The following is a 13,814-nucleotide window of genomic DNA, read 5'->3' as shown; positions in this document are numbered from 1 at the left end:
ATATGGAAGATTAGTTTCCTGAATTGAATAAGTTGCTTAATTCCCTGTGTAGCTTTCCTGATAGCAAAGTAATAGCAATAGCTATTTCACTACTGAGTTCCAAGCACTTTTACCATATGCGTCCATTTAATCTTCAGTTTAGCCCTTTGAGTTAGGTACTATTATTATCTCCATTTCACAAATGATAAAACTGAAGTTAAACAACGTGTCCAAGGAGACATGGTTAATAGGAGATTCCAGAATCTCTTTTCTTATCAGCTATACACAGTGCGGTAACAAAAATATTTTTACTTAAGTAGCTGGAGATTGCATGAAAATTAATAAAATATAATTTTAAAAGTTATAATATTAAATGTATATGCAGTGGTTGCCTATTTTATCCTTCCCAACAGCTAGGAACTTGCAGATTAAATAAATCTGTAAAAAGGAACAAAAGAAAAACAAAAATCTGACAGCAATTTAAAATCCTCAGGCACAAAAAAAGTTATTTTGTTGATATATTAGCAACAAATAAAGATGAAATATTATAAGTACTTCATCGTTTTTTTAAAAGAAGAACATGTTTGCTATTATTTTAATGTTGTAATTTAGAATGTTTTAATTTTAGTAGCCCTTTAATTTTAAAGGGCCTATCAAGTTTTCTGAATTCTTAATCACAAAATTTTATCTAAAATTTTAATTATTTTTTCATGTCTTTAACTAATTTTCATGTTATGTCCTATTTTTCATATATTTCCAGGTTCAGTCTTGTGCACAACTTTTTGTTCAATCAGCAGCCTTGCTGTTGTTTACTCCTCCACTTAGGAAAAAACTCAAGAACTAAAGAATCTTTATTTTAATATGTGTCTGCTTGTTGGTGTGTGCCTGAAATATGTGATTCAACCAGGAATTATGAGTTCTTTGCAAAGCATCAAGGACAAATTTAGCAGTTAATGGATGTTATCCGAAGGGAAAAAAAGTTAAAAAATAAAACTTCCCAAACACCTTAAAGTTCTCTCCAGAAAAAATAGATTTCATGTCAAGATGGTATCACATTTCACATACCCTTTCCTCAACAAATCAGAAAATTTCCATGATGAATTTACTCTGCTTTAAAAATAAATTTACAGAAAGATATAATCCAAGAAAAACAGAATAGCAATAGCAAAAATATAAAAGGAGAATCATATGAGAGGGAAACAAATGTAACTACTCACCATATGTGAATACATGCAAATGGAATTTTCTGAGTTTTTCTATGATTATGTTGACAAGTATCCTTGCCTGAAGTCATTTTTCTTCTTCAGAACCTAAACATTCACAAATATCTAAACTTGTGATTATCTAACCATGGGTAGTGTGTGTACTGTAATATATGCCTCAAGGGAACTGCAAATGTCAGGAAGATGCAAAAATAGTCATAGAGTGTGAAATCATCAAAGGGATACTGAAAGTTTAGAAGCTATCATTTAAAAGGCCCTTCATGCAGAGTTTCTCTGTTGAAAACAGCCCTGCATTATATTTCTGAAGATCTAAGTTAAGCTGAAGAGACTGGAAATCTGATAATGGTTTTATGGGCTAAGATAACAGGGCATCCTGGATACTTTCAACCTTCTATAGATTCCATGGAAACAGGAAATGTAAGAACATTGTCTTGATTATTCTAAATGTCTGCTTTAGGAAGAAATGGGGAGAAATGCCAGTGTCTTTTTCAAGGGAAAAAAGGGGAAAAAAACCTCTCTGATCTTTTTGCTCACTTTGAGTTTGGGGCTGGGGTGGGGATGCAGGAATGGCATCAAAAGATCAGGGTTTATCACACTTGCCATTTGGGATGGTGCTAATCAGTGGCAAGAATGAGAGAAACATTCATCTTCACACAGATTCACCACTGAAATAATCTCTGTAACACCCACTGCTCTGACAAATAAAGAAAGAAAGAGGGGACACTTTAGCCTAAGAACGTAAGAAAATGTGTAAGAAAATAAAGCACTATCAATTCTATTAGTGCTTGAATTCTAAAAAATTCCCAGCTGTGATTTATCATTAGTATTACTCTTTTATTTTCATTTTTTTCCTTTCGTGTTAATTTGTCTTCGCATAATTTTGAAATGCTTTAACATGATATTACATTTTGGTCCTCGGTCTCATCACGTTTTCCTCAACCTCTCCATTGTCCTTCCCTATGACAGAAGGAGAGGAAAAACAATAGACCAGCATTCCATGAAGGTCTACACCATCTGAAGATAATTAAGAAGTTTAAACAGCCCACTGTGCTAGTGTGTTCCAGCTTCGAAGTAAAAATTGCATTATTTTGATTCCTTACAAAAAAGTAGGATTTTTTGGCTTGCTGCCTATTACAAGGAAAAAATTCAAATTCATATTGTTCACTGATGGCCTTTATTTTGATAATGTTCCTTGTTTCATACATAATATCAGTAGCCTCCACTTTAACTGCACAGAGGCTCAGAGTGAGCATATTAGAACAGAAAAGATGCTTTAGAAGTGACTATCCATTAAGTCTTTCTGAGTGTCTTAGGATAGTTCAAATAACTGTGCTTCTCCCTGGGGATAAGAAGACAGATATGTGCCTGGCCGAGAGATGGAGGGTGAAAGCTAACAACTGAGTCGACACAGGATCTAGAACCTGTCCCAGGACTGAGAAAGGTGAATGGGAGCCTGCATGCAGCTGACTGTCATCTAGGGGAAGAGCTGCGAGCAGCAAGGCTAGGAGGGGACTGATGGATAGAACAGGGAGAGATGCTGAGAAAGCAAAGAACAGGCTCCATGGGAGTGAAGGAGTGTCCTGAAAAGAGGTAGAAGGTCAAGACTAGGACATTTAGAGCAAGCCATACCTCATTTTATTGTGTTTGCTTTATTGTGCTTCACAGATATTGTGGGTTTTACTTTGTTGTTTTTTATTTAACTTGAAGGTTTGTGGCAACCCTGTGTTGAGCAAGCCTATTGGTGCCATTTTTCCAACAGTATTTGCTCAATTGGACTTTCGGTGTCTTATTTTGGTAATTCTCCCAATATTTCAAACTTTTTCATTATTATTTTATTTCTTACGGTGATCTGCGGTCACCGTGTGATCTTTGATGTTACTAGCGCAAAAAGATTACAATTCCTTGAAGACTCAGATGATGATTAGCATTTTTTAAGGGACTGAATATTTTTTAAATTAAGAAATGTACATTGTTTTTAGACATAAAGTTATTATACACGTAATAGAATACAATATACTCTATAGTATAAACATAACTTTTTTATGCACTGGGAAATTTCTGTGACTTGCTTTATTGAGATATTCACTTTATTCTGATGGTCTGGAACCAACTGGAATACCTCCAAGGTATGCCTGTATCAGAGTTTAGAGGCATAAAAGGATTGATTCACATGTGGTGATAAAGGCTAAAAATCATTTAAGCTATTATTTAAAAATTTTTATCCAAACCAAGAATGTACAAAGACATTAATACATATTTTGCTTTAACAGTATCACATGTCTTCAAGTTATGTAGCTTGAATTCATTACAGTTAAGCAAATATTAAGTTAGATAAATCTAGGACAGTATAAGAACCATCAATTTTTCAATGTTTTTATTGAGTGCCTACCAGAAGCCAACAACATGCTATATACTTTGGACACAAAAACCAAATCAGCATCCTTAATTTAATGGTATCACAGATTAACTAAAGATGCACACATGTAAACAAATACATATGATAAAGGGTTAGTAAATACCTTAACTAAGCTCTGTAAAAGAATACAGAAGTGACACCAAGGAGACATCGATAAACTTCACCTGTTCTGCATGCTCGGTCTGGGGATGAATGACCACAGAAAAACTTCATAGAAGAAACAAAAATTGAACAGATCTTCAGTAGAGGTTTTACAGGCATCTATGCAGAAGAGACTGCATAGTTGATGACCATGATGTGGAATTATAAAACAGTTCAAAGAATCTATGATTGGTCCAATGAATGCAAAGAGAAGATTCACTCACCTCAATAACACACAACCTATTTCAGATATCTTTACCTCTATCTGTATTTATATTTGTACCTGTATTTATCCATATCTATCTATATATAGTGAATAAGACTATATAGATTTTGGTCTCAGACTTGGGTTCAAACCCTGGCTTTGCCACTTAATAGATACATGGCTATGAGCTTTTTGAACTAATTTCCTCATTTGAGAGGCTACATAAATTCAGTGGTAAAAAAAGTAATGGCATCGGAACTAAATTTATTGGGTTTGTTTGTTTGTTTAAATTCTCTCTCTATTGTACCCTAGTTCTGCTGTTTTGTTGAGGAAATTTTTCAGTTCTCTGCTTCCCAGTTCCCTTGTTTTGTAAAGTGGGGATAATAACATTCCTACTTCATAGAGGTTCAAAGAGTTAATACTTGTAGGGCTCATAAACTGTACCTGGTAAAAACAAAGTCCTCAAAATATATTAGCTGTATCTTCAAACTGGGGAGAATAACACTTATCAATTGATTTGTAATAAGATTATGATAATTTTCAAAAATGTTACTTCCCTTCTAACATCAAGTAAGGAAAAACAAGTCTTATGTATACTTCCTAAAAAAAAAAGTCTGAGATTTATTCATCTTTGTAAAGTCCTATTGCTAAGAACTAGATTTAGTGGGCACCACCACTTAAAAAATGCAACAGATAAAGCTTTCTTCCAGTAAATGTAGACATGACCTAAATTACTGCAAAGAGAAAACTCCAGAGAGTCAGAGCAAAGAAAATAAAAAAGTATCCTTCACCTCTGGAAATACCTGATTGTATCTTTCTGATTCGTTTTGAACTGCTTTGTTTTGACACCAGGCTGAGGAATCACTGCCATTAGTCACTGATATTAAGTATTGTTTGTGTCCAACCTAATGGCAAAGGGTTAAAGTAAAGTACACAAAGGATTAAACATCAAAAATCCTGGGTTTTCCTTTTGAAATGGATATACCCAACTAAATCAGATATCTGACTCCAATTACAGTAAGTCAATAACCTCAGTCACTTTAACAACGTGGTACAACGGCTAGACACCCTTGCTATGGATCATGATCTCATATCTTTCCTATGGTCTTGAGGACATAATTGACTTCTGTGTAAATGCCTACTGAATTTGTAATCCAAAAATGAAATGCAACAAACAAAACTCAGCTTGTACATGACATATAATGCAACACCTATTGAACCATAGAAATGAATGAGGATGTTTTCTGGTTCAAATGTAGAAGATCACCATAATATATTAAGGGGAAATCTCAAGGATTCATAAAATTATATATAGTAAATTGACTACTGTATAAAAAGGGGAAGAAATAATGTACCTTTTATATATGTATTTGCATGCTCCAAAACCATTTTAGGAGGTCTAACCAAGAACTCTGGAAAGAACAACTGGATGGGCTCACAAGATAATTTTTACTGTTTATCCTTTTCTACTTTTGAATTTTGAATCATGCAAATTTACTGTATCTTCAAAAATAAAAACAATCTAAATTTAAGGTACAATTAAATTTTCTAAAATAAGATAAGAAAATTAGCTTCTGGTCAAGTTCATAAATCACTATATAAAATTATGATTTTAGTAAAAAAGAACTTTTATCCTAAGTACATTAGATTTACAAGCGAATAAACCTGGCTTAATTATTCCTACATAATGAGAATGAGGGAATAATTTGGCGTGACATTTTCTCATTAATCTAGTAAGCTTATTTCAAGAAGCAAACACATTTGATCTTGCCAAACAGTTTCATACTAACTGAATGGTAGAAATGGTAGAATTGAGAAGTGAATGATCACTGGATACTATGATGATAGCCAAAGTCAATACGTTTATAGCATAGCCCAGCACTATGCTAGTACTGAGTTTGTGCTCTCAAGGGACTTACTGTCTAATGCAGGGAGGACAGTAGGAGTTGCAGAAAATATACAGGTAATTAAATTCAGCAAGATTAAGGCAAGTTAAGCAATGGACATTCTGAATATACGTAGAAAGCATATGCAACTGGCCTAGAAAGAAAAGGAAAGGCTTTCAAGGAAAATGAATCTGAAATGGTCTTCAGGAAACGCACACCTAGACTTTTTCATGAAACTTCCACAGCTTGTGCTATTTTAACCTTAATGCAAAATCAGGAAGACTTGCAGTTTGTGCAAGTTTGTGCAAACTTTACAAAAGTTAATCCCAATTGTGATGCTGATCTGCATTCTACAGTAGTACCTATAACAGGGTCTGCTCCCATCAGCTATAATGAAATATTCCCAAGAAAATATCTCCTAAACTGTGCCTAAATCCCTGAAAATGAATGCCAAATAGCCTTAGAATCTTCAGAGACAAAGATGGCCCTACCTGAGAATGAAACTTAAAAGCTTTTGCACAGCAAAGGAAACCATAAACAAGACAAAAAGACAACCTCAGAATGGGAGAAAATATTTGCAAATGAAGCAACTGACAAAGGATTAATCTCCAAAATTTACAAGCAGCTCATGCAGCTCAATATCAAAAAAACAAACAACCCACTCCAAAAATGGGCAGAAGACCTAAATAGACATTTCTCCAGAGAAGATATACAGATTGCCAACAAACACATGAAAGAATGCTCAACGTCACTAATCATTAGAGAAATGCAAACCAAAACTACAATGAGATATCATCTCTGTATGTATATGTATAGCTGATTCACTTTGTTATACAGCAGCAACTAACACACCATTGTAAAGCAATTATACTCCAATAAAGATGTTAAAGAAAATGAAAAATATAAAATACGTACAGCAAAAAAAGAAGTTAAATGTGCTCTTGGATGATTAATTTTGTTCTTCTTTTTAAAAATGACAAAGAACAAAATGTATTTGACCCCGCAAAGGGTTGCAATAAGAAAAAAAAAAGAATCATAGAAATTTAGTAAGGATAAAATATAAATAGAGAATCAAGGTATTTGAGTATTATAAGCTATGCCTCTTAAAGACTTATAACCGGAATCTGTTTAATAGACAAACACTTGATAGATGTATAATGAATACACTAAGAAAATGTTTATGTGAAGAGAAATACCAGAAAAGGTATAGGACACTGAAAACACGAACTTATTCATAACATTTCTCTAATAATTTCATAGGCTAATATTATTAGATGGAAGAAAAATTAAGTTCCCATAAAACTATATTACCAACTAAAAGCTCATTTGCCATATCCACTAAAGACTTTTATTAAATTCTGAGGCTCATTAGTCAAATATTCACATAAAGCAGCACAAGTGAGGTACTGAAGTGTCAGGCATTGGTAAATCTTAGCACTCTAACTGTTAACATGAAAGCAGAATCCCTTTGAGAGGATAAACAGAATAAAGTTCTGGAAGCTGGAGGTAATATTTCAACCACAGAGTTTATTACACACAGTTCCGTTGCTAAGCGTAGCATGTCCCACGGAATCACAGAAAATCACTACTGCTGGTCTCAAAGGTTGAGACTCCATCTCCTTCTGATAATGCCATGGTAAAATGAAGAAAATGTCTCTTGGCATCTTCACAATACCTTCGGTTTTTCACGTTGAATGTTTTTTTGTGTGTGTTTTTATTACTCAGCTAAGAAAACTTTCAAGAGCTCAGCTATTAACCTTACTGAGTTATTATTATTTCCAAAGTGGGGATGACTCTCAGAGTATGTATTAGAAACTAACTAACCATTATTGAATGGGAGGTGGAGGAAGGGGCCGGGGAAGGGAAGCTACACTCCAAAGATACTCACGAGGATACAGATATTAAGGGACACACTAGTCGTCTCCTTAGAAAATGGACACTTGTACCTGATCATTTTTTCACTTTGGTTAATCACCAGTTCAATAAGAATTGTGCAGATTTCTTGCTTGTAGCTTTTAATGCATATATGCACACAAGAACACAATCATACAGTAGTACCCTAGTACTGTTTGAACTCCAAAGTGCAGTGTCTCCACAGAATGAACAGTGGGCAATGAGATTATAATCAAGACAGTGCTAGGGTTTCAAGGTGAGGAAGGCCCCTGAGCAGAAATCCCCACACCAGATGAACTGCATTTTCTAGAAGGCATGCAAGTTCTTCAAAATGTTTCTTTCTAAAGGTCCATAAGTGGATGAGTGAATTTATTATAATAAATACTTCTTTTCGCAAACTCGACAGAAAAAAATCACCTTGGTTGTACTCTCACTTTGGTTACCATAACAAAAGCAGAATGTAATCATTCAGACTGCTCTGGTATCTGTTTTACGTTGAACTGTTCTTTAAAAAGAGGTGGAGAGAAAAAAAGAAAAAAATTTCCTCTAAGTGTTTTTCTAGTCCTTACAACTGCCTTTCATTTGAGATATTTTAAATTTTGCTAGTCAATACTTTTCTCTCCTCCCTAATTGAAATGCATTGTCCAATAATTGGTTTAGAGCTTCTATTCACATCTCCATGTCCTTGGGTTGGCTACAATAGTTCACCAAAGGCATTCAAATTGAGTCTGGGGTATACTGTGAGAGCATCCTAATATTGGCACAAAAATGTGAAAGTGATTCAGAATTCACTACGAATTTTGTTACTATCTATGTAATGGTTTACATGTAGCCAAGAAATCTGGAATTCCTTTCGACACCTAACTTGTCTGCTGAATCTCATACGTGTTACACAAAGTGAATGTTACGCAAAGCGATGAATCATTCTAAGAAGATAGGATCATCCTTTACATGTCAATTGTAGGGATGGGGCAACTACTTAGACAGAGGTCTACTGTAGTCATTGAAGGGACCAGCAACCAATCAAAATGGTACAAAGAATAAACTGAAACCACCTGAACAAACCACAGCTGCAGAAACAAACTTTATCTAAACTTAAGCAGAGCCTCCTTAACATACAGCTGCCATTAAATGCTTCCAAGGGAGTCTCCTGCTTGAAAGAAGACTGACCCTTAGCGCTAAGAAGTATAAATTCAGTTACCATAAACCCCCTCTGGAGGAGCTTCTGGCCAGGAGGGAGACTGTCTACGGGCTTAAGGATGAACATGTCTAATGGAAACCTCCACGCTTTCCCACTGAAGCCCCAAATTCCTCATTTTTGCTAAGCTGGTATATAAGCCCTTGCCCTTTGCTATTCAGCAACTTTCTCACTACTGAGTACTCCCCCATACACGTCAATTAAAATTTTTCTCCTGTTAATCCGTTGTCACTTAATTTGCAGGTCCCTGACCACTTGGAGTTACTAGAGGAAGTTTTCCTCCCAAAGCCATGCTAGGAATTAAAAGCATTATCTCATTAAATAATCTAAATAGAAATGAATACATTGTTTCTCAATATCAGTATTCCCTGTTTACAGATCAGAAAACTGAAGCTTAGAGATAATGTGTGACCAAGAATGTACCAGCTGATATGTGGTACAGCCAGTATTCTGACCCCAAAATGATCCTCTTTCCAATACTTATTTCCTTATGCAAAGAGACTCTGATATGATTCCTATTGACTCTCTCCTTTATAGTTTATCAGGGCTCCCCAAACTTTTCCCAGTCAATGCACATATAGAAAATGATAATGCACTGGTACTGCCCACACCAAAGGAGATGAAAGGGGCCACTTGTAGCTATTGATATATGTGATGACTGTGGCAGCTTACACACAGCCCTACCAAACCTCTTCTCCAGTGCCCCATGGCTAACAGGCAGCCCATCTGTGATATCAGCCACAGTGGCTGGGAAGCACCAGACTAGAGGATATCAAGCATTATAGAGCAGCTGGTTCAATTAGTGGTGATGGACAGCTATACTGAGAACCACGAGAAGATCTACAAATAATATCGGAAAATATCAAAAAAGTGAATAAAATACAGGACCTGCCCAGAATGGGGAGGTGCTAGAAAGGCTTCAGAAATTAAGTATTATAGAAAATAAGTCAGCCTCTGCAGGCTTCAACTGCCTGGTAACTGTGAGTATCCATTTTTTATTTCTAGCTGAAATATTTTCTGATGCTATTCAATATCTCTATATGGACGGTTCAGAGACATGACAAAACTCAGCATCTCCTAATCCATGATTTCTCCCTTCAGACTTCTTTGCCTGTTTCAGGATATGGTACTACCATCCATCTGGCCAACTACACGGATCAGAAACTTGAGAGATCTTTGGACACATCTTCCTCAACTTCGATACTTAAGCTGTTACCATTTCTTTTCATTTTCCCTCCAGAATAGCCCTCCAAACCATCTAACTCTCCCTTAAATACACTTCCAAACACTAGAATATGGAAGAGTGCTGTTTTTGTATAGCTCCAAGAAAAGAATGCTTTTTACATCTTGAAATGGTTAAAAAAAAAAAAATCAAGAGACTACTATATCATGACACATGAAAATTATAAGAAATTCAAATTTTAGTATCAATAAAAAATGTTTTATTGGAATGCAGCCATGCTTCCTCATTTACATATCATCCATGATTGCTTTGGCACTACAATGGAAAACCTGAGTAGTTGCAACAGAGACTGTGAGGCCAGCAACTCCTAAAACATTTACTATATGGCCCTTTACAGAAAAATGTACCAATTTCTCTTGTAGACTATCTTTGGTCTTTTGGCTGAAGGGCTATACTGACCACCCAGGAAATGGTTTATAAATCTTCCCATCAACTCTAATCTTTCCTTCAAGCAGCTAGATTTATCTTTTCAAATGCAAATCTTATCACTCTCTTAAAGCTTTGCAAAGTCTTTCCATTGTTTTTTCACAATGAAGATTAAAATGGCCTGCTGGGTACCACTTTATCTGGTTACAGACTTCCTTGGCAGCTCTTTAGTTACACTTAACCCGTCCACTGGAATTCAACCACAGATGCCTGCTTTCAGTTCCTTTACTAAGGATGCTCCCATTTACATGGAAATCCACTTTCTTTTCTTACCTTCTCTTTGCCCAAGTTAGTCCCATTTAGGCTTTGGTTTTAGCTCAACTTTCACTTCTTCAGGCAAATCTTACCACACCTTTCCTCTCCAACACATTAGTTGGGCTCCCTGTCCTATGAAGGGTATCATTCTCCTTTACTGGACTTATTACAATTTCCTATATATTTGTAAGATTATTTAATTAATACTCTTCTCCATTGTTATAAATTCTGCAAAGGCAAGGATTATGCTTATTTTGCTGATCCCTTTTGCCTGGCATTTTAGGTACTCAGTGAACATTTGTGAAATGAATAAACATTAACAAGATCCTAAATTTATGTTTACCCCTCCCCACCAAACCATTAAAGGGTAACTGGGTCAGTTATACACATATTTAAAGATGATTTGATGTACAACATTTTAAAACTAATAATGTTTTTAGATCTTTCTCTCCTTTAAAGTACTGCTGCCAGATGAAAATAAGATAAATATACAAATAAGTAAAACAGAATAACCTCTGAAATTTGGATTTAAAATGAACAACAAATACCTTTTGTACTATAGGCAAGTTCCACGCAAAAAATTTGTCCCAATACTAAGAAAAAAACAATTCGTTGTTTACTTTAAAGAGGTCTCTAAGGAGAAGTAAATTTGACTTGGTTATTGAGGTTCTAACTAGGCATTAGCATAAACAGACGATAAAATTACCGTCGAAGAAGGTGACTGATAGAAATGAAGGGATGTGGCATTTTAATGTAATAATAATGCTTGTCTATGAAATCGAAAAGGTCATAATCTTGGAAATAAGAAAATCACCAGAATTAAAGAGAAACAAACCACCAACAAACTAATCTAACCAGAAAAACAAAACACAAGGCCAATGTCAACTGAAAAAGAAATGCACAACGTCAGAGTGGTGACTTAAGTTTTATCTGGGGCAAAATGATGGCTATAGCCTTGGAGACCACTTCTCAGATAGCGCTGTGGAACTGCTCCGAAGTGGTAAGGGGGTCAGTATTTATGTGATTTTGGTGAAAGAGGATACATGCAATCAAGCACACATTTTGACAGAAGGTTGCTACTAGTCGCAAGAAGGTGGCTGCTAGCAGATGTCTCCTTTAATGCTTTTAGTGCTCTTTTAGATAGGGGAAGATGCCAGAAATTGTGCTCATAAAATCTTCTCCTGAAAATATCTATGGAAAGGTCTGTTCTGCTAGTTTTTTCCAGAGCACAGACTGCCGCACTCCTGATCTCTGCCCTGAACTCCTTTCAGGGTGTGTTGAAGGTCAGCGACTGCCGTGACTAGTGACCTAATCCTTATAGAGGCAGATGGCAGGTGACAATTTTTAGTTGGCACCAAGCAATATGCAGATAAAAAAGATTTAGCAACTAGCTCTGAGTCTCTATGAAAACCTTCAGGTTCTCCTGAAAATATAAAATGTATTGAGATAAAAGTGCAAAGAATTAAGTTGATAGAAGGTGGGGGCGAGGTACAGGTTCAGCGATATGTTTGGAAAGGAGGGACGTGGACGGGATCCTAAAGTTTTGTGAACACAAGTCAATTTGCTTCTTAGAATACACGTTTAACTTGAAATTCAAGCTAATAGCAGGTCATGTGTCACAGTTTTGTCTTTAACTTAAAAAAAATAAAATTCACTATGAAAAAAAGACACCTAGCATGCTCAATGCCTATATAAGGCTTGCACTAAACTATCACAAAGGAATTTGCTGATAAAATACAGATATTTGTCATTAACTATATAAGCTCAAGGTAATATTTAGAGCATTTAATAATAACACATGCTGACATAGTTCACTTATTTTAATTACCTAGACAAATTTATTTTTACCTCCTCACCACCCTCCCTCTCCATCTGCATCTCAAAAAAAAAATAGTGTAATCAATGAAGTTTTCTTTTACATAATCTAATTTTCTACAGGTGTCAAATTCATGGCTATTTGTGGGTAAAGTAAATCCTTCCAGGGCTTCCAAATCTTGATGGAGTTTACTTATGTTCTAATTCTTGCAGATTAGTACCTTTGCAACTAGAATATCTAAGCAGCTCCCTCCCTCACCCACCCCAACACCCACTTCCCTGCATTTCATGGTTAATGAAGGGCTGGTCAAGCCAGTGGATGCTAGTATTACCTTGAGTGCTCAAGTGGAATCTGGGGGATTCCATCCCTAACAATGCTGGAAGCATAGGAGAAATTTAGCACTTCAATTTCTACATTTAGCACCTATGTACCCTCCTTTTTCTTTGATTGAAGAACTGAATTAAGAAAGCTGTATTTAAAATGTTTTCTTTTCCTGAGTTGTCTATAGTTATCTTCTCCACACTGTCTGTTCTGGTAGGCAACTCAACCCAACACACATTCACACTGTTACAGTGATCTTTGATTTCTGAAGGCTCACTGGATGGAAATAATTGCAGAATACTCAAGAGAAACATGTTTGAGTTCTCTAAATCAGCATAGGTAAACTTTGTTTTTTCCAAAACAGATACTTTCTGCCTGAAAGGACATACACACACATTCATCTGTTTTCTACATTTTATTGTTATGCTATAAGGTTCTGAAATAATCTCCCTTTTGAATTGCACTTGATCACACTCCAACCACAGTGTATAATAGTTCCCAGCCCTCTAAGCTGACATAGAAATGTATTTTCCATTATTGTTCACATCCCTGCCTGCCTAGACAGATTTTCCCAGGTGCTTCAGCTTTTGCAGTTCAATGAACGCGTCCCTGAGAAGCAAATAAAATCCAGTTGTTTTCTTGTTTCTTTTGCATCTTTTTCCAAGAACATTTGATTCCTATTTAGATACTCATGTGCTGCTTTCTATTCAAGATGGGGCAGGAAGTCAGGGTGAGAAAGAGCACTAATCATTAAGCATGAGAAAAACAATTTTGTTTCCACTAAGGCTTTCTGCCAGGGAAGAAAATAAAAC

The 13,814-nt window shown here is 35.7% G+C and overlaps 1 protein-coding gene across 1 annotated transcript in view; it reads right to left on the bottom strand.

Moving 5' to 3' along the window:
* ROBO2 (roundabout guidance receptor 2) overlaps positions 1 to 13,814 on the bottom strand; it is a 570,503-nt gene that overhangs the window by 248,033 nt on the left and 308,656 nt on the right. The gene's annotated exons all lie outside the window — the stretch shown is intronic.

This window comes from Neophocaena asiaeorientalis, unplaced genomic scaffold (genome assembly GCF_003031525.2).
Source record: "Neophocaena asiaeorientalis asiaeorientalis breed wild unplaced genomic scaffold, Neophocaena_asiaeorientalis_V1.1 scaffold330, whole genome shotgun sequence".
Taxonomy (NCBI): domain Eukaryota; kingdom Metazoa; phylum Chordata; class Mammalia; order Artiodactyla; family Phocoenidae; genus Neophocaena; species Neophocaena asiaeorientalis.
Note: the sequence above shows the minus strand (reverse complement) of the source record. Positions and strands in the feature narration are given on the sequence as shown.